Source organism: Schistocerca cancellata, unplaced genomic scaffold (genome assembly GCF_023864275.1).
Source record: "Schistocerca cancellata isolate TAMUIC-IGC-003103 unplaced genomic scaffold, iqSchCanc2.1 HiC_scaffold_332, whole genome shotgun sequence".
In the NCBI taxonomy this organism is placed as follows: Eukaryota; Metazoa; Arthropoda; class Insecta; order Orthoptera; family Acrididae; genus Schistocerca; species Schistocerca cancellata.
In genome coordinates, this window is record NW_026046350.1 from 1 (window position 1) to 22,553 (window position 22,553).

At 49.3% G+C, this 22,553-nt stretch overlaps 38 non-coding genes across 38 annotated transcripts; all 38 read left to right on the top strand.

Annotated features, from left to right (window-relative positions):
* The first annotated feature begins 512 nt into the window (after window positions 1-512).
* Window positions 513-594, top strand: Trnas-cga (transfer RNA serine (anticodon CGA)). Its single transcript has one exon. It is a non-coding gene; the product is annotated as a tRNA-Ser (tRNA).
* Window positions 595-1,282: 688 nt separating this feature from the next.
* On the top strand, window positions 1,283-1,364 carry Trnas-uga (transfer RNA serine (anticodon UGA)). Its single transcript has one exon. It is a non-coding gene; the product is annotated as a tRNA-Ser (tRNA).
* A 611-nt stretch (window positions 1,365-1,975) lies between these two features.
* Window positions 1,976-2,048, top strand: Trnaf-gaa (transfer RNA phenylalanine (anticodon GAA)). The gene has a single exon. It is a non-coding gene; the product is annotated as a tRNA-Phe (tRNA).
* Window positions 2,049-2,586: 538 nt separating this feature from the next.
* Window positions 2,587-2,659, top strand: Trnak-uuu (transfer RNA lysine (anticodon UUU)). The gene has a single exon. It is a non-coding gene; the product is annotated as a tRNA-Lys (tRNA).
* Window positions 2,660-2,797: 138 nt separating this feature from the next.
* Window positions 2,798-2,879, top strand: Trnas-cga (transfer RNA serine (anticodon CGA)). The gene has a single exon. It is a non-coding gene; the product is annotated as a tRNA-Ser (tRNA).
* Window positions 2,880-3,571: 692 nt separating this feature from the next.
* On the top strand, window positions 3,572-3,653 carry Trnas-uga (transfer RNA serine (anticodon UGA)). Its single transcript has one exon. It is a non-coding gene; the product is annotated as a tRNA-Ser (tRNA).
* A 611-nt stretch (window positions 3,654-4,264) lies between these two features.
* Trnaf-gaa (transfer RNA phenylalanine (anticodon GAA)) lies at window positions 4,265-4,337 on the top strand. The gene has a single exon. It is a non-coding gene; the product is annotated as a tRNA-Phe (tRNA).
* A 539-nt stretch (window positions 4,338-4,876) lies between these two features.
* Window positions 4,877-4,948, top strand: Trnak-uuu (transfer RNA lysine (anticodon UUU)). The gene has a single exon. It is a non-coding gene; the product is annotated as a tRNA-Lys (tRNA).
* A 138-nt stretch (window positions 4,949-5,086) lies between these two features.
* On the top strand, window positions 5,087-5,168 carry Trnas-cga (transfer RNA serine (anticodon CGA)). The gene has a single exon. It is a non-coding gene; the product is annotated as a tRNA-Ser (tRNA).
* A 691-nt stretch (window positions 5,169-5,859) lies between these two features.
* On the top strand, window positions 5,860-5,941 carry Trnas-uga (transfer RNA serine (anticodon UGA)). The gene has a single exon. It is a non-coding gene; the product is annotated as a tRNA-Ser (tRNA).
* Window positions 5,942-6,552: 611 nt separating this feature from the next.
* Window positions 6,553-6,625, top strand: Trnaf-gaa (transfer RNA phenylalanine (anticodon GAA)). The gene has a single exon. It is a non-coding gene; the product is annotated as a tRNA-Phe (tRNA).
* A 539-nt stretch (window positions 6,626-7,164) lies between these two features.
* On the top strand, window positions 7,165-7,237 carry Trnak-uuu (transfer RNA lysine (anticodon UUU)). The gene has a single exon. It is a non-coding gene; the product is annotated as a tRNA-Lys (tRNA).
* Window positions 7,238-7,375: 138 nt separating this feature from the next.
* Trnas-cga (transfer RNA serine (anticodon CGA)) lies at window positions 7,376-7,457 on the top strand. Its single transcript has one exon. It is a non-coding gene; the product is annotated as a tRNA-Ser (tRNA).
* Window positions 7,458-8,149: 692 nt separating this feature from the next.
* On the top strand, window positions 8,150-8,231 carry Trnas-uga (transfer RNA serine (anticodon UGA)). Its single transcript has one exon. It is a non-coding gene; the product is annotated as a tRNA-Ser (tRNA).
* A 611-nt stretch (window positions 8,232-8,842) lies between these two features.
* Window positions 8,843-8,915, top strand: Trnaf-gaa (transfer RNA phenylalanine (anticodon GAA)). The gene has a single exon. It is a non-coding gene; the product is annotated as a tRNA-Phe (tRNA).
* A 539-nt stretch (window positions 8,916-9,454) lies between these two features.
* Trnak-uuu (transfer RNA lysine (anticodon UUU)) lies at window positions 9,455-9,527 on the top strand. Its single transcript has one exon. It is a non-coding gene; the product is annotated as a tRNA-Lys (tRNA).
* Window positions 9,528-9,665: 138 nt separating this feature from the next.
* On the top strand, window positions 9,666-9,747 carry Trnas-cga (transfer RNA serine (anticodon CGA)). The gene has a single exon. It is a non-coding gene; the product is annotated as a tRNA-Ser (tRNA).
* Window positions 9,748-10,439: 692 nt separating this feature from the next.
* Window positions 10,440-10,521, top strand: Trnas-uga (transfer RNA serine (anticodon UGA)). Its single transcript has one exon. It is a non-coding gene; the product is annotated as a tRNA-Ser (tRNA).
* Window positions 10,522-11,132: 611 nt separating this feature from the next.
* Trnaf-gaa (transfer RNA phenylalanine (anticodon GAA)) lies at window positions 11,133-11,205 on the top strand. Its single transcript has one exon. It is a non-coding gene; the product is annotated as a tRNA-Phe (tRNA).
* Window positions 11,206-11,744: 539 nt separating this feature from the next.
* Trnak-uuu (transfer RNA lysine (anticodon UUU)) lies at window positions 11,745-11,817 on the top strand. The gene has a single exon. It is a non-coding gene; the product is annotated as a tRNA-Lys (tRNA).
* A 138-nt stretch (window positions 11,818-11,955) lies between these two features.
* Trnas-cga (transfer RNA serine (anticodon CGA)) lies at window positions 11,956-12,037 on the top strand. The gene has a single exon. It is a non-coding gene; the product is annotated as a tRNA-Ser (tRNA).
* A 690-nt stretch (window positions 12,038-12,727) lies between these two features.
* Window positions 12,728-12,809, top strand: Trnas-uga (transfer RNA serine (anticodon UGA)). Its single transcript has one exon. It is a non-coding gene; the product is annotated as a tRNA-Ser (tRNA).
* A 611-nt stretch (window positions 12,810-13,420) lies between these two features.
* On the top strand, window positions 13,421-13,493 carry Trnaf-gaa (transfer RNA phenylalanine (anticodon GAA)). The gene has a single exon. It is a non-coding gene; the product is annotated as a tRNA-Phe (tRNA).
* A 539-nt stretch (window positions 13,494-14,032) lies between these two features.
* On the top strand, window positions 14,033-14,105 carry Trnak-uuu (transfer RNA lysine (anticodon UUU)). Its single transcript has one exon. It is a non-coding gene; the product is annotated as a tRNA-Lys (tRNA).
* Window positions 14,106-14,243: 138 nt separating this feature from the next.
* Window positions 14,244-14,325, top strand: Trnas-cga (transfer RNA serine (anticodon CGA)). Its single transcript has one exon. It is a non-coding gene; the product is annotated as a tRNA-Ser (tRNA).
* Window positions 14,326-15,016: 691 nt separating this feature from the next.
* Window positions 15,017-15,098, top strand: Trnas-uga (transfer RNA serine (anticodon UGA)). Its single transcript has one exon. It is a non-coding gene; the product is annotated as a tRNA-Ser (tRNA).
* Window positions 15,099-15,709: 611 nt separating this feature from the next.
* Window positions 15,710-15,782, top strand: Trnaf-gaa (transfer RNA phenylalanine (anticodon GAA)). The gene has a single exon. It is a non-coding gene; the product is annotated as a tRNA-Phe (tRNA).
* Window positions 15,783-16,321: 539 nt separating this feature from the next.
* Window positions 16,322-16,394, top strand: Trnak-uuu (transfer RNA lysine (anticodon UUU)). Its single transcript has one exon. It is a non-coding gene; the product is annotated as a tRNA-Lys (tRNA).
* Window positions 16,395-16,532: 138 nt separating this feature from the next.
* Window positions 16,533-16,614, top strand: Trnas-cga (transfer RNA serine (anticodon CGA)). Its single transcript has one exon. It is a non-coding gene; the product is annotated as a tRNA-Ser (tRNA).
* A 693-nt stretch (window positions 16,615-17,307) lies between these two features.
* Trnas-uga (transfer RNA serine (anticodon UGA)) lies at window positions 17,308-17,389 on the top strand. The gene has a single exon. It is a non-coding gene; the product is annotated as a tRNA-Ser (tRNA).
* Window positions 17,390-18,000: 611 nt separating this feature from the next.
* On the top strand, window positions 18,001-18,073 carry Trnaf-gaa (transfer RNA phenylalanine (anticodon GAA)). Its single transcript has one exon. It is a non-coding gene; the product is annotated as a tRNA-Phe (tRNA).
* Window positions 18,074-18,612: 539 nt separating this feature from the next.
* Trnak-uuu (transfer RNA lysine (anticodon UUU)) lies at window positions 18,613-18,685 on the top strand. The gene has a single exon. It is a non-coding gene; the product is annotated as a tRNA-Lys (tRNA).
* Window positions 18,686-18,823: 138 nt separating this feature from the next.
* Trnas-cga (transfer RNA serine (anticodon CGA)) lies at window positions 18,824-18,905 on the top strand. The gene has a single exon. It is a non-coding gene; the product is annotated as a tRNA-Ser (tRNA).
* A 689-nt stretch (window positions 18,906-19,594) lies between these two features.
* Trnas-uga (transfer RNA serine (anticodon UGA)) lies at window positions 19,595-19,676 on the top strand. The gene has a single exon. It is a non-coding gene; the product is annotated as a tRNA-Ser (tRNA).
* A 611-nt stretch (window positions 19,677-20,287) lies between these two features.
* On the top strand, window positions 20,288-20,360 carry Trnaf-gaa (transfer RNA phenylalanine (anticodon GAA)). The gene has a single exon. It is a non-coding gene; the product is annotated as a tRNA-Phe (tRNA).
* Window positions 20,361-20,899: 539 nt separating this feature from the next.
* Trnak-uuu (transfer RNA lysine (anticodon UUU)) lies at window positions 20,900-20,972 on the top strand. The gene has a single exon. It is a non-coding gene; the product is annotated as a tRNA-Lys (tRNA).
* A 138-nt stretch (window positions 20,973-21,110) lies between these two features.
* Window positions 21,111-21,192, top strand: Trnas-cga (transfer RNA serine (anticodon CGA)). The gene has a single exon. It is a non-coding gene; the product is annotated as a tRNA-Ser (tRNA).
* Window positions 21,193-21,882: 690 nt separating this feature from the next.
* On the top strand, window positions 21,883-21,964 carry Trnas-uga (transfer RNA serine (anticodon UGA)). The gene has a single exon. It is a non-coding gene; the product is annotated as a tRNA-Ser (tRNA).
* The last annotated feature ends 589 nt before the right edge of the window (window positions 21,965-22,553 follow it).

The following is a 22,553-nucleotide window of genomic DNA, read 5'->3' on the forward strand; positions in this document are numbered from 1 at the left end:
GAGCGAAAGCGTGGGAAACATTGCATTCGAAATGCTTGTGAATTTTCCAATTGCCCAGTGAGTGTCGACAAAAACACGTAAATTCTCTGCTCCAACGTATGAGACGTAACAACTGGTGCAATTTGTTGTTGCATCGTGTGTCAGCAGTCTTCGATAGTGTGTTACGGGCTTAGCGCGATAAGTTTGTAGACAGCATTTAGGCGACGTTTTATTAGTAACGGCCCATGCAGCGATTGCACAACAGTAAAGGACATGAGTCAATGTATAGTTGTGCATCGTAGGAGATTTTGCAGCCTTGTGTGAGCCCGGATAGCTCAGTCGGTAGAGCATTAGGCTTTTAACCTAAGGGTCCAGGGTTCAAGTCCCTGTCCGGCGGAAATTTTAATACTTTGGTAGCGATTCGTCTGGTAGCGGTGGAAACGCTACGGAAAATAATGCAGCTACGCCGTTTTCTGACACCACAGCGTTTTATACGGTAGCAGTTGCATGTGTCGGAGAACACCGCGCTAACGGCAGTCGTGGCCGAGTGGTTAAGGCGTCTGACTCGAAATCAGATTCCCTCTGGGAGCGTAGGTTCGAATCCTACCGGCTGCGTGCGATTTTGCGTAAAGAGGAGCAAACGTTTTCGCACACATGTGACATGCGTGGCGAATGCGGGTGCAACCAGTGACGCCATTCTCAACAAGACGAAAATTTCCGTTTTAAGAATACTGAGTTTTCGCGACGACCGCTGCTTACTGTGCCTATCGGTTCACCTCGCACTGACGCTGGGACTGCAGAAAGCCGTCGCTGAGATGGTGAGTACACAGATGTGCTCGAAAATTTCATTTTCTTTTTAAGAATCGCAATTTCAATCATTCGAGTGCGGCAAAAGCAGTAGTGCAGCGTTTTTTTTTTTTTTTTCTTTTCTTAAGATCTCGCAGCTGCTTGGAGGTATGTCCATCGTTTAAGACGACAGAAAACTAGCGTCAGCGGTGCGTCAGTGGGAAGTCGGTGAAGTCGCCATTGGAGCCATAAGCCAGCAATTACGACATGCGAAACACTCGCACACCACGCAGCTGTACGATAATGCTCGTGCGTGGGCCCGCATAGCTGAGTCGGTAGAGCGTTAGGTTTTCAACCGAAGGGTCCTGGGTTCAAGTCCCTGTCTGGGCGAAAATTAGTACACTTTCGTAACGGCTAATGGAAACCCTACAGCAAAGAGTGAGGCCACGCCGTTTTCTGCCATCAGATTGCTTCTAAAGATGGCGGTTTGACTTGTCGGGAGTCGCTTCCGCCACCGGCAGTCGTGGCCGAGTGGTTAAGGCGTCTGACTTGAAATCAGATTCCCTCTGGGAGCGTAGGTTCGAGTCCTGCCGACTGCGAAAATTTTCTCGCTCTCAAAAGGCGGACGTTGAGCTGCATCCTAGCAGTTGCGTCACTACTAAACACGTGGGTCACCAGCAATGTGCAGTGTTATTTGATCGAGGGCGCAGCGTTACAGTCGCGCCCAGAAGCCGCAGCTCATCTCCTCGTCTCACAGCCGTCCACCAGGTGTTAGTACAAGTGTCGCCTCACTGGGCAGTGCAGATGTGTCCATTTTAGCTTGCAGACGATGACGTGTAGCAATTTATGAGCTAACGCAAGTCGAATGTTTTACCATGTGTATCTGCTAGATACTGCCTCTCATATGGTGGAGAGGCTCACTCCTTCTTGTGTCTCGTTCTCTGCACACGAGTTGCCCCTGGCATCGATATAGCACGGGTTTTCTAGCGTCAGCGTGGCGTCACGTCAAGTCAGCGAATTCAATATCACACGAATCGAGTCGACATGTTTGCTTGTTACGATGACGGAAGCTGAAGAAATGTGTGTGGAACTTCACTGCATCGGCTGCTCGCCCTTCAGCGTCCCTGTGTCTTATCAGACGAAGGTGACTGTGAAATTGGCAACGAGGCAGAAGTGAACGAACACATGCAAATGGCAACCTTCGCCGTCAGCCGAAATAGCTCAGTTGGGAGAGCGTTAGACTGAAGATCTAAAGGTCCCTGGTTCGATCCCGGGTTTCGGCAGGTACTCGTTTTGATGCGACGCCAATGGAATTACTCTGCGTTTGTGATAATGCAACTACCGCTGACAACAAAAATGACTCTCTCCTGTAGCTGTTCTGGTTGTCTATTGCATGCCACAAGAGGAACTTACTAGATAACTAACTCCCTTAGAAGCAAAAGAATTAAAAATATCCTACCGACTGCATTCCTTTTTCTGTGTCAGGTGGTGAAGAACGTCTTCAACGGAACCGTGAAATGAGCGAAAGCGTGGGAAACATTGCATTCGAAATGCTTGTGAATTTTCCAATTGCCAGTGAGTGTCGACAAAACACGTAAATTCTCTGCTCCAACGTATGAGACGTAACAACTGGTGCAATTTGTTGTTGCATCGTGTGTCAGCAGTCTTCGATAGTGTGTTACGGGCTTAGCGCGATAAGTTTGTAGACAGCATTTAGGCGACGTTTTATTAGTAACGGCCCCATGCAGCGATTGCACAACAGTAAAGGACATGAGTCAATGTATAGTTGTGCATCGTAGGAGATTTTGCAGCCTTGTGTGAGCCCGGATAGCTCAGTCGGTAGAGCATTAGGCTTTTAACCTAAGGGTCCAGGGTTCAAGTCCCTGTCCGGGCGGAAATTTTAATACTTTGGTAGCGATTCGTCTGGTAGCGGTGGAAACGCTACGGAAAATAATGCAGCTACGCCGTTTTCTGACACCACAGCGTTTTATACGGTAGCAGTTGCATGTGTCGGGAGAACACCGCGCTAACGGCAGTCGTGGCCGAGTGGTTAAGGCGTCTGACTCGAAATCAGATTCCCTCTGGGAGCGTAGGTTCGAATCCTACCGGCTGCGTGCGATTTTGCGTAAAGAGGAGCAAACGTTTTCGCACACATGTGACATGCGTGGGCGAATGCGGGTGCAACCAGTGACGCCATTCTCAACAAGACGAAAATTTCCGTTTTAAGAATACTGAGTTTTCGCGACGACCGCTGCTTACTGTGCCTATCGGTTCACCTCGCACTGACGCTGGGACTGCAGAAAGCCGTCGCTGAGATGGTGAGTACACAGATGTGCTCGAAAATTTCATTTTCTTTTTAAGAATCGCAATTTCAATCATTCGAGTGCGGCAAAAGCAGTAGTGCAAGCGTTTTTTTTTTTTTTTTTCTTTTCTTAAGATCTCGCAGCTGCTTGGAGGTATGTCCATCGTTTTAAGACGACAGAAAACTAGCGTCAGCGGTGCGTCAGTGGGAAGTCGGTGAAGTCGCCATTGGAGCCATAAGCCAGCAATTACGACATGCGAAACACTCGCACACCACGCAGCTGTACGATAATGCTCGTGCGTGGGCCCGCATAGCTGAGTCGGTAGAGCGTTAGGTTTTCAACCGAAGGGTCCTGGGTTCAAGTCCCTGTCTGGGCGAAAATTAGTACACTTTCGTAACGGCTAATGGAAACCCTACAGCAAAGAGTGAGGCCACGCCGTTTTCTGCCATCAGATTGCTTCTAAAGATGGCGGTTTGACTTGTCGGGAGTCGCTTCCGCCACCGGCAGTCGTGGCCGAGTGGTTAAGGCGTCTGACTTGAAATCAGATTCCCTCTGGGAGCGTAGGTTCGAGTCCTGCCGACTGCGAAAATTTTCTCGCTCTCAAAAGGCGGACGTTGAGCTGCATCCTAGCAGTTGCGTCACTACTAAACACGTGGGTCACCAGCAATGTGCAGTGTTATTTGATCGAGGGCGCAGCGTTACAGTCGCGCCCAGAAGCCGCAGCTCATCTCCTCGTCTCACAGCCGTCCACCAGGTGTTAGTACAAGTGTCGCCTCACTGGGCAGTGCAGATGTGTCCATTTTAGCTTGCAGACGATGACGTGTAGCAATTTATGAGCTAACGCAAGTCGAATGTTTTACCATGTGTATCTGCTAGATACTGCCTCTCATATGGTGGAGAGGCTCACTCCTTCTTGTGTCTCGTTCTCTGCACACGAGTTGCCCCTGGCATCGATATAGCACGGGTTTTCTAGCGTCAGCGTGGCGTCACGTCAAGTCAGCGAATTCAATATCACACGAATCGAGTCGACATGTTTGCTTGTTACGATGACGGAAGCTGAAGAAATGTGTGTGGAACTTCACTGCATCGGCTGCTCGCCCTTCAGCGTCCCTGTGTCTTATCAGACGAAGGTGACTGTGAAATTGGCAACGAGGCAGAAGTGAACGAACACATGCAAATGGCAACCTTCGCCGTCAGCCGAAATAGCTCAGTTGGGAGAGCGTTAGACTGAAGATCTAAAGGTCCCTGGTTCGATCCCGGGTTTCGGCAGGTACTCGTTTTGATGCGACGCCAATGGAATTACTCTGCGTTTGTGATAATGCAACTACCGCTGACAACAAAAATGACTCTCTCCTGTAGCTGTTCTGGTTGTCTATTGCATGCCACAAGAGGAACTTACTAGATAACTAACTCCCTTAGAAGCAAAAGAATTAAAAATATCCTACCGACTGCATTCCTTTTTCTGTGTCAGGTGGTGAAGAACGTCTTCAACGGAACCGTGAAATGAGCGAAAGCGTGGGAAACATTGCATTCGAAATGCTTGTGAATTTTCCAATTGCCCAGTGAGTGTCGACAAAACACGTAAATTCTCTGCTCCAACGTATGAGACGTAACAACTGGTGCAATTTGTTGTTGCATCGTGTGTCAGCAGTCTTCGATAGTGTGTTACGGGCTTAGCGCGATAAGTTTGTAGACAGCATTTAGGCGACGTTTTATTAGTAACGGCCCCATGCAGCGATTGCACAACAGTAAAGGACATGAGTCAATGTATAGTTGTGCATCGTAGGAGATTTTGCAGCCTTGTGTGAGCCCGGATAGCTCAGTCGGTAGAGCATTAGGCTTTTAACCTAAGGGTCCAGGTTCAAGTCCCTGTCCGGGCGGAAATTTTAATACTTTGGTAGCGATTCGTCTGGTAGCGGTGGAAACGCTACGGAAAATAATGCAGCTACGCCGTTTTCTGACACCACAGCGTTTTATACGGTAGCAGTTGCATGTGTCGGGAGAACACCGCGCTAACGGCAGTCGTGGCCGAGTGGTTAAGGCGTCTGACTCGAAATCAGATTCCCTCTGGGAGCGTAGGTTCGAATCCTACCGGCTGCGTGCGATTTTGCGTAAAGAGGAGCAAACGTTTTCGCACACATGTGACATGCGTGGGCGAATGCGGGTGCAACCAGTGACGCCATTCTCAACAAGACGAAAATTTCCGTTTTAAGAATACTGAGTTTTCGCGACGACCGCTGCTTACTGTGCCTATCGGTTCACCTCGCACTGACGCTGGGACTGCAGAAAGCGTCGCTGAGATGGTGAGTACACAGATGTGCTCGAAAATTTCATTTTCTTTTTAAGAATCGCAATTTCAATCATTCGAGTGCGGCAAAAGCAGTAGTGCAGCGTTTTTTTTTTTTTTTTTCTTTTCTTAAGATCTCGCAGCTGCTTGGAGGTATGTCCATCGTTTTAAGACGACAGAAAACTAGCGTCAGCGGTGCGTCAGTGGGAAGTCGGTGAAGTCGCCATTGGAGCCATAAGCCAGCAATTACGACATGCGAAACACTCGCACACCACGCAGCTGTACGATAATGCTCGTGCGTGGTCCCGCATAGCTGAGTCGGTAGAGCGTTAGGTTTTCAACCGAAGGGTCCTGGGTTCAAGTCCCCTGTCTGGGCGAAAATTAGTACACTTTCGTAACGGCTAATGGAAACCCTACAGCAAAGAGTGAGGCCACGCCGTTTTCTGCCATCAGATTGCTTCTAAAGATGGCGGTTTGACTTGTCGGGAGTCGCTTCCGCCACCGGCAGTCGTGGCCGAGTGGTTAAGGCGTCTGACTTGAAATCAGATTCCCTCTGGGAGCGTAGGTTCGAGTCCTGCCGACTGCGAAAATTTTCTCGCTCTCAAAAGGCGGACGTTGAGCTGCATCCTAGCAGTTGCGTCACTACTAAACACGTGGGTCACCAGCAATGTGCAGTGTTATTTGATCGAGGGCGCAGCGTTACAGTCGCGCCCAGAAGCCGCAGCTCATCTCCTCGTCTCACAGCCGTCCACCAGGTGTTAGTACAAGTGTCGCCTCACTGGGCAGTGCAGATGTGTCCATTTTAGCTTGCAGACGATGACGTGTAGCAATTTATGAGCTAACGCAAGTCGAATGTTTTACCATGTGTATCTGCTAGATACTGCCTCTCATATGGTGGAGAGGCTCACTCCTTCTTGTGTCTCGTTCTCTGCACACGAGTTGCCCCTGGCATCGATATAGCACGGGTTTTCTAGCGTCAGCGTGGCGTCACGTCAAGTCAGCGAATTCAATATCACACGAATCGAGTCGACATGTTTGCTTGTTACGATGACGGAAGCTGAAGAAATGTGTGTGGAACTTCACTGCATCGGCTGCTCGCCCTTCAGCGTCCCTGTGTCTTATCAGACGAAGGTGACTGTGAAATTGGCAACGAGGCAGAAGTGAACGAACACATGCAAATGGCAACCTTCGCCGTCAGCCGAAATAGCTCAGTTGGGAGAGCGTTAGACTGAAGATCTAAAGGTCCCTGGTTCGATCCCGGGTTTCGGCAGGTACTCGTTTTGATGCGACGCCAATGGAATTACTCTGCGTTTGTGATAATGCAACTACCGCTGACAACAAAAATGACTCTCTCCTGTAGCTGTTCTGGTTGTCTATTGCATGCCACAAGAGGAACTTACTAGATAACTAACTCCCTTAGAAGCAAAAGAATTAAAAATATCCTACCGACTGCATTCCTTTTTCTGTGTCAGGTGGTGAAGAACGTCTTCAACGGAACCGTGAAATGAGCGAAAGCGTGGGAAACATTGCATTCGAAATGCTTGTGAATTTTCCAATTGCCCAGTGAGTGTCGACAAAACACGTAAATTCTCTGCTCCAACGTATGAGACGTAACAACTGGTGCAATTTGTTGTTGCATCGTGTGTCAGCAGTCTTCGATAGTGTGTTACGGGCTTAGCGCGATAAGTTTGTAGACAGCATTTAGGCGACGTTTTATTAGTAACGGCCCCATGCAGCGATTGCACAACAGTAAAGGACATGAGTCAATGTATAGTTGTGCATCGTAGGAGATTTTGCAGCCTTGTGTGAGCCCGGATAGCTCAGTCGGTAGAGCATTAGGCTTTTAACCTAAGGGTCCAGGGTTCAAGTCCCTGTCCGGGCGGAAATTTTAATACTTTGGTAGCGATTCGTCTGGTAGCGGTGGAAACGCTACGGAAAATAATGCAGCTACGCCGTTTTCTGACACCACAGCGTTTTATACGGTAGCAGTTGCATGTGTCGGGAGAACACCGCGCTAACGGCAGTCGTGGCCGAGTGGTTAAGGCGTCTGACTCGAAATCAGATTCCCTCTGGGAGCGTAGGTTCGAATCCTACCGGCTGCGTGCGATTTTGCGTAAAGAGGAGCAAACGTTTTCGCACACATGTGACATGCGTGGGCGAATGCGGGTGCAACCAGTGACGCCATTCTCAACAAGACGAAAATTTCCGTTTTAAGAATACTGAGTTTTCGCGACGACCGCTGCTTACTGTGCCTATCGGTTCACCTCGCACTGACGCTGGGACTGCAGAAAGCCGTCGCTGAGATGGTGAGTACACAGATGTGCTCGAAAATTTCATTTTCTTTTTAAGAATCGCAATTTCAATCATTCGAGTGCGGCAAAAGCAGTAGTGCAGCGTTTTTTTTTTTTTTTTTTCTTTTCTTAAGATCTCGCAGCTGCTTGGAGGTATGTCCATCGTTTTAAGACGACAGAAAACTAGCGTCAGCGGTGCGTCAGTGGGAAGTCGGTGAAGTCGCCATTGGAGCCATAAGCCAGCAATTACGACATGCGAAACACTCGCACACCACGCAGCTGTACGATAATGCTCGTGCGTGGTCCCGCATAGCTGAGTCGGTAGAGCGTTAGGTTTTCAACCGAAGGGTCCTGGGTTCAAGTCCCTGTCTGGGCGAAAATTAGTACACTTTCGTAACGGCTAATGGAAACCCTACAGCAAAGAGTGAGGCCACGCCGTTTTCTGCCATCAGATTGCTTCTAAAGATGGCGGTTTGACTTGTCGGGAGTCGCTTCCGCCACCGGCAGTCGTGGCCGAGTGGTTAAGGCGTCTGACTTGAAATCAGATTCCCTCTGGGAGCGTAGGTTCGAGTCCTGCCGACTGCGAAAATTTTCTCGCTCTCAAAAGGCGGACGTTGAGCTGCATCCTAGCAGTTGCGTCACTACTAAACACGTGGGTCACCAGCAATGTGCAGTGTTATTTGATCGAGGGCGCAGCGTTACAGTCGCGCCCAGAAGCCGCAGCTCATCTCCTCGTCTCACAGCCGTCCACCAGGTGTTAGTACAAGTGTCGCCTCACTGGGCAGTGCAGATGTGTCCATTTTAGCTTGCAGACGATGACGTGTAGCAATTTATGAGCTAACGCAAGTCGAATGTTTTACCATGTGTATCTGCTAGATACTGCCTCTCATATGGTGGAGAGGCTCACTCCTTCTTGTGTCTCGTTCTCTGCACACGAGTTGCCCCTGGCATCGATATAGCACGGGTTTTCTAGCGTCAGCGTGGCGTCACGTCAAGTCAGCGAATTCAATATCACACGAATCGAGTCGACATGTTTGCTTGTTACGATGACGGAAGCTGAAGAAATGTGTGTGGAACTTCACTGCATCGGCTGCTCGCCCTTCAGCGTCCCTGTGTCTTATCAGACGAAGGTGACTGTGAAATTGGCAACGAGGCAGAAGTGAACGAACACATGCAAATGGCAACCTTCGCCGTCAGCCGAAATAGCTCAGTTGGGAGAGCGTTAGACTGAAGATCTAAAGGTCCCTGGTTCGATCCCGGGTTTCGGCAGGTACTCGTTTTGATGCGACGCCAATGGAATTACTCTGCGTTTGTGATAATGCAACTACCGCTGACAACAAAAATGACTCTCTCCTGTAGCTGTTCTGGTTGTCTATTGCATGCCACAAGAGGAACTTACTAGATAACTAACTCCCTTAGAAGCAAAAGAATTAAAAATATCCTACCGACTGCATTCCTTTTTCTGTGTCAGGTGGTGAAGAACGTCTTCAACGGAACCGTGAAATGAGCGAAAGCGTGGGAAACATTGCATTCGAAATGCTTGTGAATTTTCCAATTGCCCAGTGAGTGTCGACAAAACACGTAAATTCTCTGCTCCAACGTATGAGACGTAACAACTGGTGCAATTTGTTGTTGCATCGTGTGTCAGCAGTCTTCGATAGTGTGTTACGGGCTTAGCGCGATAAGTTTGTAGACAGCATTTAGGCGACGTTTTATTAGTAACGGCCCCATGCAGCGATTGCACAACAGTAAAGGACATGAGTCAATGTATAGTTGTGCATCGTAGGAGATTTTGCAGCCTTGTGTGAGCCCGGATAGCTCAGTCGGTAGAGCATTAGGCTTTTAACCTAAGGGTCCAGGGTTCAAGTCCCTGTCCGGGCGGAAATTTTAATACTTTGGTAGCGATTCGTCTGGTAGCGGTGGAAACGCTACGGAAAATAATGCAGCTACGCCGTTTTCTGACACCACAGCGTTTTATACGGTAGCAGTTGCATGTGTCGGGAGAACACCGCGCTAACGGCAGTCGTGGCCGAGTGGTTAAGGCGTCTGACTCGAAATCAGATTCCCTCTGGGAGCGTAGGTTCGAATCCTACCGGCTGCGTGCGATTTTGCGTAAAGAGGAGCAAACGTTTTCGCACACATGTGACATGCGTGGGCGAATGCGGGTGCAACCAGTGACGCCATTCTCAACAAGACGAAAATTTCCGTTTTAAGAATACTGAGTTTTCGCGACGACCGCTGCTTACTGTGCCTATCGGTTCACCTCGCACTGACGCTGGGACTGCAGAAAGCCGTCGCTGAGATGGTGAGTACACAGATGTGCTCGAAAATTTCATTTTCTTTTTAAGAATCGCAATTTCAATCATTCGAGTGCGGCAAAAGCAGTAGTGCAGCGTTTTTTTTTTTTTTTTTTCTTTTCTTAAGATCTCGCAGCTGCTTGGAGGTATGTCCATCGTTTTAAGACGACAGAAAACTAGCGTCAGCGGTGCGTCAGTGGGAAGTCGGTGAAGTCGCCATTGGAGCCATAAGCCAGCAATTACGACATGCGAAACACTCGCACACCACGCAGCTGTACGATAATGCTCGTGCGTGGTCCCGCATAGCTGAGTCGGTAGAGCGTTAGGTTTTCAACCGAAGGGTCCTGGGTTCAAGTCCCTGTCTGGGCGAAAATTAGTACACTTTCGTAACGGCTAATGGAAACCCTACAGCAAAGAGTGAGGCCACGCCGTTTTCTGCCATCAGATTGCTTCTAAAGATGGCGGTTTGACTTGTCGGGAGTCGCTTCCGCCACCGGCAGTCGTGGCCGAGTGGTTAAGGCGTCTGACTTGAAATCAGATTCCCTCTGGGAGCGTAGGTTCGAGTCCTGCCGACTGCGAAAATTTTCTCGCTCTCAAAAGGCGGACGTTGAGCTGCATCCTAGCAGTTGCGTCACTACTAAACACGTGGGTCACCAGCAATGTGCAGTGTTATTTGATCGAGGGCGCAGCGTTACAGTCGCGCCCAGAAGCCGCAGCTCATCTCCTCGTCTCACAGCCGTCCACCAGGTGTTAGTACAAGTGTCGCCTCACTGGGCAGTGCAGATGTGTCCATTTTAGCTTGCAGACGATGACGTGTAGCAATTTATGAGCTAACGCAAGTCGAATGTTTTACCATGTGTATCTGCTAGATACTGCCTCTCATATGGTGGAGAGGCTCACTCCTTCTTGTGTCTCGTTCTCTGCACACGAGTTGCCCCTGGCATCGATATAGCACGGGTTTTCTAGCGTCAGCGTGGCGTCACGTCAAGTCAGCGAATTCAATATCACACGAATCGAGTCGACATGTTTGCTTGTTACGATGACGGAAGCTGAAGAAATGTGTGTGGAACTTCACTGCATCGGCTGCTCGCCCTTCAGCGTCCCTGTGTCTTATCAGACGAAGGTGACTGTGAAATTGGCAACGAGGCAGAAGTGAACGAACACATGCAAATGGCAACCTTCGCCGTCAGCCGAAATAGCTCAGTTGGGAGAGCGTTAGACTGAAGATCTAAAGGTCCCTGGTTCGATCCCGGGTTTCGGCAGGTACTCGTTTTGATGCGACGCCAATGGAATTACTCTGCGTTTGTGATAATGCAACTACCGCTGACAACAAAAATGACTCTCTCCTGTAGCTGTTCTGGTTGTCTATTGCATGCCACAAGAGGAACTTACTAGATAACTAACTCCCTTAGAAGCAAAAGAATTAAAAATATCCTACCGACTGCATTCCTTTTTCTGTGTCAGGTGGTGAAGAACGTCTTCAACGGAACCGTGAAATGAGCGAAAGCGTGGGAAACATTGCATTCGAAATGCTTGTGAATTTTCCAATTGCCCAGTGAGTGTCGACAAAACACGTAAATTCTCTGCTCCAACGTATGAGACGTAACAACTGGTGCAATTTGTTGTTGCATCGTGTGTCAGCAGTCTTCGATAGTGTGTTACGGGCTTAGCGCGATAAGTTTGTAGACAGCATTTAGGCGACGTTTTATTAGTAACGGCCCCATGCAGCGATTGCACAACAGTAAAGGACATGAGTCAATGTATAGTTGTGCATCGTAGGAGATTTTGCAGCCTTGTGTGAGCCCGGATAGCTCAGTCGGTAGAGCATTAGGCTTTTAACCTAAGGGTCCAGGGTTCAAGTCCCTGTCCGGGCGGAAATTTTAATACTTTGGTAGCGATTCGTCTGGTAGCGGTGGAAACGCTACGGAAAATAATGCAGCTACGCCGTTTTCTGACACCACAGCGTTTTATACGGTAGCAGTTGCATGTGTCGGGAGAACACCGCGCTAACGGCAGTCGTGGCCGAGTGGTTAAGGCGTCTGACTCGAAATCAGATTCCCTCTGGGAGCGTAGGTTCGAATCCTACCGGCTGCGTGCGATTTTGCGTAAAGAGGAGCAAACGTTTTCGCACACATGTGACATGCGTGGGCGAATGCGGGTGCAACCAGTGACGCCATTCTCAACAAGACGAAAATTTCCGTTTTAAGAATACTGAGTTTTCGCGACGACCGCTGCTTACTGTGCCTATCGGTTCACCTCGCACTGACGCTGGGACTGCAGAAAGCCGTCGCTGAGATGGTGAGTACACAGATGTGCTCGAAAATTTCATTTTCTTTTTAAGAATCGCAATTTCAATCATTCGAGTGCGGCAAAAGCAGTAGTGCAGCGTTTTTTTTTTTTTTTTCTTTTCTTAAGATCTCGCAGCTGCTTGGAGGTATGTCCATCGTTTTAAGACGACAGAAAACTAGCGTCAGCGGTGCGTCAGTGGGAAGTCGGTGAAGTCGCCATTGGAGCCATAAGCCAGCAATTACGACATGCGAAACACTCGCACACCACGCAGCTGTACGATAATGCTCGTGCGTGGTCCCGCATAGCTGAGTCGGTAGAGCGTTAGGTTTTCAACCGAAGGGTCCTGGGTTCAAGTCCCTGTCTGGGCGAAAATTAGTACACTTTCGTAACGGCTAATGGAAACCCTACAGCAAAGAGTGAGGCCACGCCGTTTTCTGCCATCAGATTGCTTCTAAAGATGGCGGTTTGACTTGTCGGGAGTCGCTTCCGCCACCGGCAGTCGTGGCCGAGTGGTTAAGGCGTCTGACTTGAAATCAGATTCCCTCTGGGAGCGTAGGTTCGAGTCCTGCCGACTGCGAAAATTTTCTCGCTCTCAAAAGGCGGACGTTGAGCTGCATCCTAGCAGTTGCGTCACTACTAAACACGTGGGTCACCAGCAATGTGCAGTGTTATTTGATCGAGGGCGCAGCGTTACAGTCGCGCCCAGAAGCCGCAGCTCATCTCCTCGTCTCACAGCCGTCCACCAGGTGTTAGTACAAGTGTCGCCTCACTGGGCAGTGCAGATGTGTCCATTTTAGCTTGCAGACGATGACGTGTAGCAATTTATGAGCTAACGCAAGTCGAATGTTTTACCATGTGTATCTGCTAGATACTGCCTCTCATATGGTGGAGAGGCTCACTCCTTCTTGTGTCTCGTTCTCTGCACACGAGTTGCCCCTGGCATCGATATAGCACGGGTTTTCTAGCGTCAGCGTGGCGTCACGTCAAGTCAGCGAATTCAATATCACACGAATCGAGTCGACATGTTTGCTTGTTACGATGACGGAAGCTGAAGAAATGTGTGTGGAACTTCACTGCATCGGCTGCTCGCCCTTCAGCGTCCCTGTGTCTTATCAGACGAAGGTGACTGTGAAATTGGCAACGAGGCAGAAGTGAACGAACACATGCAAATGGCAACCTTCGCCGTCAGCCGAAATAGCTCAGTTGGGAGAGCGTTAGACTGAAGATCTAAAGGTCCCTGGTTCGATCCCGGGTTTCGGCAGGTACTCGTTTTGATGCGACGCCAATGGAATTACTCTGCGTTTGTGATAATGCAACTACCGCTGACAACAAAAATGACTCTCTCCTGTAGCTGTTCTGGTTGTCTATTGCATGCCACAAGAGGAACTTACTAGATAACTAACTCCCTTAGAAGCAAAAGAATTAAAAATATCCTACCGACTGCATTCCTTTTTCTGTGTCAGGTGGTGAAGAACGTCTTCAACGGAACCGTGAAATGAGCGAAAGCGTGGGAAACATTGCATTCGAAATGCTTGTGAATTTTCCAATTGCCCAGTGAGTGTCGACAAAACACGTAAATTCTCTGCTCCAACGTATGAGACGTAACAACTGGTGCAATTTGTTGTTGCATCGTGTGTCAGCAGTCTTCGATAGTGTGTTACGGGCTTAGCGCGATAAGTTTGTAGACAGCATTTAGGCGACGTTTTATTAGTAACGGCCCCATGCAGCGATTGCACAACAGTAAAGGACATGAGTCAATGTATAGTTGTGCATCGTAGGAGATTTTGCAGCCTTGTGTGAGCCCGGATAGCTCAGTCGGTAGAGCATTAGGCTTTTAACCTAAGGGTCCAGGGTTCAAGTCCCTGTCCGGGCGGAAATTTTAATACTTTGGTAGCGATTCGTCTGGTAGCGGTGGAAACGCTACGGAAAATAATGCAGCTACGCCGTTTTCTGACACCACAGCGTTTTATACGGTAGCAGTTGCATGTGTCGGGAGAACACCGCGCTAACGGCAGTCGTGGCCGAGTGGTTAAGGCGTCTGACTCGAAATCAGATTCCCTCTGGGAGCGTAGGTTCGAATCCTACCGGCTGCGTGCGATTTTGCGTAAAGAGGAGCAAACGTTTTCGCACACATGTGACATGCGTGGGCGAATGCGGGTGCAACCAGTGACGCCATTCTCAACAAGACGAAAATTTCCGTTTTAAGAATACTGAGTTTTCGCGACGACCGCTGCTTACTGTGCCTATCGGTTCACCTCGCACTGACGCTGGGACTGCAGAAAGCCGTCGCTGAGATGGTGAGTACACAGATGTGCTCGAAAATTTCATTTTCTTTTTAAGAATCGCAATTTCAATCATTCGAGTGCGGCAAAAGCAGTAGTGCAGCGTTTTTTTTTTTTTTTTTCTTTTCTTAAGATCTCGCAGCTGCTTGGAGGTATGTCCATCGTTTTAAGACGACAGAAAACTAGCGTCAGCGGTGCGTCAGTGGGAAGTCGGTGAAGTCGCCATTGGAGCCATAAGCCAGCAATTACGACATGCGAAACACTCGCACACCACGCAGCTGTACGATAATGCTCGTGCGTGGTCCCGCATAGCTGAGTCGGTAGAGCGTTAGGTTTTCAACCGAAGGGTCCTGGGTTCAAGTCCCTGTCTGGGCGAAAATTAGTACACTTTCGTAACGGCTAATGGAAACCCTACAGCAAAGAGTGAGGCCACGCCGTTTTCTGCCATCAGATTGCTTCTAAAGATGGCGGTTTGACTTGTCGGGAGTCGCTTCCGCCACCGGCAGTCGTGGCCGAGTGGTTAAGGCGTCTGACTTGAAATCAGATTCCCTCTGGGAGCGTAGGTTCGAGTCCTGCCGACTGCGAAAATTTTCTCGCTCTCAAAAGGCGGACGTTGAGCTGCATCCTAGCAGTTGCGTCACTACTAAACACGTGGGTCACCAGCAATGTGCAGTGTTATTTGATCGAGGGCGCAGCGTTACAGTCGCGCCCAGAAGCCGCAGCTCATCTCCTCGTCTCACAGCCGTCCACCAGGTGTTAGTACAAGTGTCGCCTCACTGGGCAGTGCAGATGTGTCCATTTTAGCTTGCAGACGATGACGTGTAGCAATTTATGAGCTAACGCAAGTCGAATGTTTTACCATGTGTATCTGCTAGATACTGCCTCTCATATGGTGGAGAGGCTCACTCCTTCTTGTGTCTCGTTCTCTGCACACGAGTTGCCCCTGGCATCGATATAGCACGGGTTTTCTAGCGTCAGCGTGGCGTCACGTCAAGTCAGCGAATTCAATATCACACGAATCGAGTCGACATGTTTGCTTGTTACGATGACGGAAGCTGAAGAAATGTGTGTGGAACTTCACTGCATCGGCTGCTCGCCCTTCAGCGTCCCTGTGTCTTATCAGACGAAGGTGACTGTGAAATTGGCAACGAGGCAGAAGTGAACGAACACATGCAAATGGCAACCTTCGCCGTCAGCCGAAATAGCTCAGTTGGGAGAGCGTTAGACTGAAGATCTAAAGGTCCCTGGTTCGATCCCGGGTTTCGGCAGGTACTCGTTTTGATGCGACGCCAATGGAATTACTCTGCGTTTGTGATAATGCAACTACCGCTGACAACAAAAATGACTCTCTCCTGTAGCTGTTCTGGTTGTCTATTGCATGCCACAAGAGGAACTTACTAGATAACTAACTCCCTTAGAAGCAAAAGAATTAAAAATATCCTACCGACTGCATTCCTTTTTCTGTGTCAGGTGGTGAAGAACGTCTTCAACGGAACCGTGAAATGAGCGAAAGCGTGGGAAACATTGCATTCGAAATGCTTGTGAATTTTCCAATTGCCCAGTGAGTGTCGACAAAACACGTAAATTCTCTGCTCCAACGTATGAGACGTAACAACTGGTGCAATTTGTTGTTGCATCGTGTGTCAGCAGTCTTCGATAGTGTGTTACGGGCTTAGCGCGATAAGTTTGTAGACAGCATTTAGGCGACGTTTTATTAGTAACGGCCCCATGCAGCGATTGCACAACAGTAAAGGACATGAGTCAATGTATAGTTGTGCATCGTAGGAGATTTTGCAGCCTTGTGTGAGCCCGGATAGCTCAGTCGGTAGAGCATTAGGCTTTTAACCTAAGGGTCCAGGGTTCAAGTCCCTGTCCGGGCGGAAATTTTAATACTTTGGTAGCGATTCGTCTGGTAGCGGTGGAAACGCTACGGAAAATAATGCAGCTACGCCGTTTTCTGACACCACAGCGTTTTATACGGTAGCAGTTGCATGTGTCGGGAGAACACCGCGCTAACGGCAGTCGTGGCCGAGTGGTTAAGGCGTCTGACTCGAAATCAGATTCCCTCTGGGAGCGTAGGTTCGAATCCTACCGGCTGCGTGCGATTTTGCGTAAAGAGGAGCAAACGTTTTCGCACACATGTGACATGCGTGGGCGAATGCGGGTGCAACCAGTGACGCCATTCTCAACAAGACGAAAATTTCCGTTTTAAGAATACTGAGTTTTCGCGACGACCGCTGCTTACTGTGCCTATCGGTTCACCTCGCACTGACGCTGGGACTGCAGAAAGCCGTCGCTGAGATGGTGAGTACACAGATGTGCTCGAAAATTTCATTTTCTTTTTAAGAATCGCAATTTCAATCATTCGAGTGCGGCAAAAGCAGTAGTGCAGCGTTTTTTTTTTTTTTTTTTTCTTTTCTTAAGATCTCGCAGCTGCTTGGAGGTATGTCCATCGTTTTAAGACGACAGAAAACTAGCGTCAGCGGTGCGTCAGTGGGAAGTCGGTGAAGTCGCCATTGGAGCCATAAGCCAGCAATTACGACATGCGAAACACTCGCACACCACGCAGCTGTACGATAATGCTCGTGCGTGGGCCCGCATAGCTGAGTCGGTAGAGCGTTAGGTTTTCAACCGAAGGGTCCTGGGTTCAAGTCCCTGTCTGGGCGAAAATTAGTACACTTTCGTAACGGCTAATGGAAACCCTACAGCAAAGAGTGAGGCCACGCCGTTTTCTGCCATCAGATTGCTTCTAAAGATGCCGGTTTGACTTGTCGGGAGTCGCTTCCGCCACCGGCAGTCGTGGCCGAGTGGTTAAGGCGTCTGACTTGAAATCAGATTCCCTCTGGGAGCGTAGGTTCGAGTCCTGCCGACTGCGAAAATTTTCTCGCTCTCAAAAGGCGGACGTTGAGCTGCATCCTAGCAGTTGCGTCACTACTAAACACGTGGGTCACCAGCAATGTGCAGTGTTATTTGATCGAGGGCGCAGCGTTACAGTCGCGCCCAGAAGCCGCAGCTCATCTCCTCGTCTCACAGCCGTCCACCAGGTGTTAGTACAAGTGTCGCCTCACTGGGCAGTGCAGATGTGTCCATTTTAGCTTGCAGACGATGACGTGTAGCAATTTATGAGCTAACGCAAGTCGAATGTTTTACCATGTGTATCTGCTAGATACTGCCTCTCATATGGTGGAGAGGCTCACTCCTTCTTGTGTCTCGTTCTCTGCACACGAGTTGCCCCTGGCATCGATATAGCACGGGTTTTCTAGCGTCAGCGTGGCGTCACGTCAAGTCAGCGAATTCAATATCACACGAATCGAGTCGACATGTTTGCTTGTTACGATGACGGAAGCTGAAGAAATGTGTGTGGAACTTCACTGCATCGGCTGCTCGCCCTTCAGCGTCCCTGTGTCTTATCAGACGAAGGTGACTGTGAAATTGGCAACGAGGCAGAAGTGAACGAACACATGCAAAAGGCAACCTTCGCCGTCAGCCGAAATAGCTCAGTTGGGAGAGCGTTAGACTGAAGATCTAAAGGTCCCTGGTTCGATCCCGGGTTTCGGCAGGTACTCGTTTTGATGCGACGCCAATGGAATTACTCTGCGTTTGTGATAATGCAACTACCGCTGACAACAAAAATGACTCTCTCCTGTAGCTGTTCTGGTTGTCTATTGCATGCCACAAGAGGAACTTACTAGATAACTAACTCCCTTAGAAGCAAAAGAATTAAAAATATCCTACCGACTGCATTCCTTTTTCTGTGTCAGGTGGTGAAGAACGTCTTCAACGGAACCGTGAAATGAGCGAAAGCGTGGGAAACATTGCATTCGAAATGCTTGTGAATTTTCCAATTGCCCAGTGAGTGTCGACAAAACACGTAAATTCTCTGCTCCAACGTATGAGACGTAACAACTGGTGCAATTTGTTGTTGCATCGTGTGTCAGCAGTCTTCGATAGTGTGTTACGGGCTTAGCGCGATAAGTTTGTAGACAGCATTTAGGCGACGTTTTATTAGTAACGGCCCCATGCAGCGATTGCACAACAGTAAAGGACATGAGTCAATGTATAGTTGTGCATCGTAGGAGATTTTGCAGCCTTGTGTGAGCCCGGATAGCTCAGTCGGTAGAGCATTAGGCTTTTAACCTAAGGGTCCAGGGTTCAAGTCCCTGTCCGGGCGGAAATTTTAATACTTTGGTAGCGATTCGTCTGGTAGCGGTGGAAACGCTACGGAAAATAATGCAGCTACGCCGTTTTCTGACACCACAGCGTTTTATACGGTAGCAGTTGCATGTGTCGGGAGAACACCGCGCTAACGGCAGTCGTGGCCGAGTGGTTAAGGCGTCTGACTCGAAATCAGATTCCCTCTGGGAGCGTAGGTTCGAATCCTACCGGCTGCGTGCGATTTTGCGTAAAGAGGAGCAAACGTTTTCGCACACATGTGACATGCGTGGGCGAATGCGGGTGCAACCAGTGACGCCATTCTCAACAAGACGAAAATTTCCGTTTTAAGAATACTGAGTTTTCGCGACGACCGCTGCTTACTGTGCCTATCGGTTCACCTCGCACTGACGCTGGGACTGCAGAAAGCCGTCGCTGAGATGGTGAGTACACAGATGTGCTCGAAAATTTCATTTTCTTTTTAAGAATCGCAATTTCAATCATTCGAGTGCGGCAAAAGCAGTAGTGCAGCGTTTTTTTTTTTTTTTCTTTTCTTAAGATCTCGCAGCTGCTTGGAGGTATGTCCATCGTTTTAAGACGACAGAAAACTAGCGTCAGCGGTGCGTCAGTGGGAAGTCGGTGAAGTCGCCATTGGAGCCATAAGCCAGCAATTACGACATGCGAAACACTCGCACACCACGCAGCTGTACGATAATGCTCGTGCGTGGGCCCGCATAGCTGAGTCGGTAGAGCGTTAGGTTTTCAACCGAAGGGTCCTGGGTTCAAGTCCCTGTCTGGGCGAAAATTAGTACACTTTCGTAACGGCTAATGGAAACCCTACAGCAAAGAGTGAGGCCACGCCGCTTTCTGCCATCAGATTGCTTCTAAAGATGGCGGTTTGACTTGTCGGGAGTCGCTTCCGCCACCGGCAGTCGTGGCCGAGTGGTTAAGGCGTCTGACTTGAAATCAGATTCCCTCTGGGAGCGTAGGTTCGAGTCCTGCCGACTGCGAAAATTTTCTCGCTCTCAAAAGGCGGACGTTGAGCTGCATCCTAGCAGTTGCGTCACTACTAAACACGTGGGTCACCAGCAATGTGCAGTGTTATTTGATCGAGGGCGCAGCGTTACAGTCGCGCCCAGAAGCCGCAGCTCATCTCCTCGTCTCACAGCCGTCCACCAGGTGTTAGTACAAGTGTCGCCTCACTGGGCAGTGCAGATGTGTCCATTTTAGCTTGCAGACGATGACGTGTAGCAATTTATGAGCTAACGCAAGTCGAATGTTTTACCATGTGTATCTGCTAGATACTGCCTCTCATATGGTGGAGAGGCTCACTCCTTCTTGTGTCTCGTTCTCTGCACACGAGTTGCCCCTGGCATCGATATAGCACGGGTTTTCTAGCGTCAGCGTGGCGTCACGTCAAGTCAGCGAATTCAATATCACACGAATCGAGTCGACATGTTTGCTTGTTACGATGACGGAAGCTGAAGAAATGTGTGTGGAACTTCACTGCATCGGCTGCTCGCCCTTCAGCGTCCCTGTGTCTTATCAGACGAAGGTGACTGTGAAATTGGCAACGAGGCAGAAGTGAACGAACACATGCAAAAGGCAACCTTCGCCGTCAGCCGAAATAGCTCAGTTGGGAGAGCGTTAGACTGAAGATCTAAAGGTCCCTGGTTCGATCCCGGGTTTCGGCAGGTACTCGTTTTGATGCGACGCCAATGGAATTACTCTGCGTTTGTGATAATGCAACTACCGCTGACAACAAAAATGACTCTCTCCTGTAGCTGTTCTGGTTGTCTATTGCATGCCACAAGAGGAACTTACTAGATAACTAACTCCCTTAGAAGCAAAAGAATTAAAAATATCCTACCGACTGCATTCCTTTTTCTGTGTCAGGTGGTGAAGAACGTCTTCAACGGAACCGTGAAATGAGCGAAAGCGTGGGAAACATTGCATTCGAAATGCTTGTGAATTTTCCAATTGCCCAGTGAGTGTCGACAAAACACGTAAATTCTCTGCTCCAACGTATGAGACGTAACAACTGGTGCAATTTGTTGTTGCATCGTGTGTCAGCAGTCTTCGATAGTGTGTTACGGGCTTAGCGCGATAAGTTTGTAGACAGCATTTAGGCGACGTTTTATTAGTAACGGCCCCATGCAGCGATTGCACAACAGTAAAGGACATGAGTCAATGTATAGTTGTGCATCGTAGGAGATTTTGCAGCCTTGTGTGAGCCCGGATAGCTCAGTCGGTAGAGCATTAGGCTTTTAACCTAAGGGTCCAGGGTTCAAGTCCCTGTCCGGGCGGAAATTTTAATACTTTGGTAGCGATTCGTCTGGTAGCGGTGGAAACGCTACGGAAAATAATGCAGCTACGCCGTTTTCTGACACCACAGCGTTTTATACGGTAGCAGTTGCATGTGTCGGGAGAACACCGCGCTAACGGCAGTCGTGGCCGAGTGGTTAAGGCGTCTGACTCGAAATCAGATTCCCTCTGGGAGCGTAGGTTCGAATCCTACCGGCTGCGTGCGATTTTGCGTAAAGAGGAGCAAACGTTTTCGCACACATGTGACATGCGTGGGCGAATGCGGGTGCAACCAGTGACGCCATTCTCAACAAGACGAAAATTTCCGTTTTAAGAATACTGAGTTTTCGCGACGACCGCTGCTTACTGTGCCTATCGGTTCACCTCGCACTGACGCTGGGACTGCAGAAAGCCGTCGCTGAGATGGTGAGTACACAGATGTGCTCGAAAATTTCATTTTCTTTTTAAGAATCGCAATTTCAATCATTCGAGTGCGGCAAAAGCAGTAGTGCAGCGTTTTTTTTTTTTTTTTCTTTTCTTAAGATCTCGCAGCTGCTTGGAGGTATGTCCATCGTTTTAAGACGACAGAAAACTAGCGTCAGCGGTGCGTCAGTGGGAAGTCGGTGAAGTCGCCATTGGAGCCATAAGCCAGCAATTACGACATGCGAAACACTCGCACACCACGCAGCTGTACGATAATGCTCGTGCGTGGGCCCGCATAGCTGAGTCGGTAGAGCGTTAGGTTTTCAACCGAAGGGTCCTGGGTTCAAGTCCCTGTCTGGGCGAAAATTAGTACACTTTCGTAACGGCTAATGGAAACCCTACAGCAAAGAGTGAGGCCACGCCGTTTTCTGCCATCAGATTGCTTCTAAAGATGGCGGTTTGACTTGTCGGGAGTCGCTTCCGCCACCGGCAGTCGTGGCCGAGTGGTTAAGGCGTCTGACTTGAAATCAGATTCCCTCTGGGAGCGTAGGTTCGAGTCCTGCCGACTGCGAAAATTTTCTCGCTCTCAAAAGGCGGACGTTGAGCTGCATCCTAGCAGTTGCGTCACTACTAAACACGTGGGTCACCAGCAATGTGCAGTGTTATTTGATCGAGGGCGCAGCGTTACAGTCGCGCCCAGAAGCCGCAGCTCATCTCCTCGTCTCACAGCCGTCCACCAGGTGTTAGTACAAGTGTCGCCTCACTGGGCAGTGCAGATGTGTCCATTTTAGCTTGCAGACGATGACGTGTAGCAATTTATGAGCTAACGCAAGTCGAATGTTTTACCATGTGTATCTGCTAGATACTGCCTCTCATATGGTGGAGAGGCTCACTCCTTCTTGTGTCTCGTTCTCTGCACACGAGTTGCCCCTGGCATCGATATAGCACGGGTTTTCTAGCGTCAGCGTGGCGTCACGTCAAGTCAGCGAATTCAATATCACACGAATCGAGTCGACATGTTTGCTTGTTACGATGACGGAAGCTGAAGAAATGTGTGTGGAACTTCACTGCATCGGCTGCTCGCCCTTCAGCGTCCCTGTGTCTTATCAGACGAAGGTGACTGTGAAATTGGCAACGAGGCAGAAGTGAACGAACACATG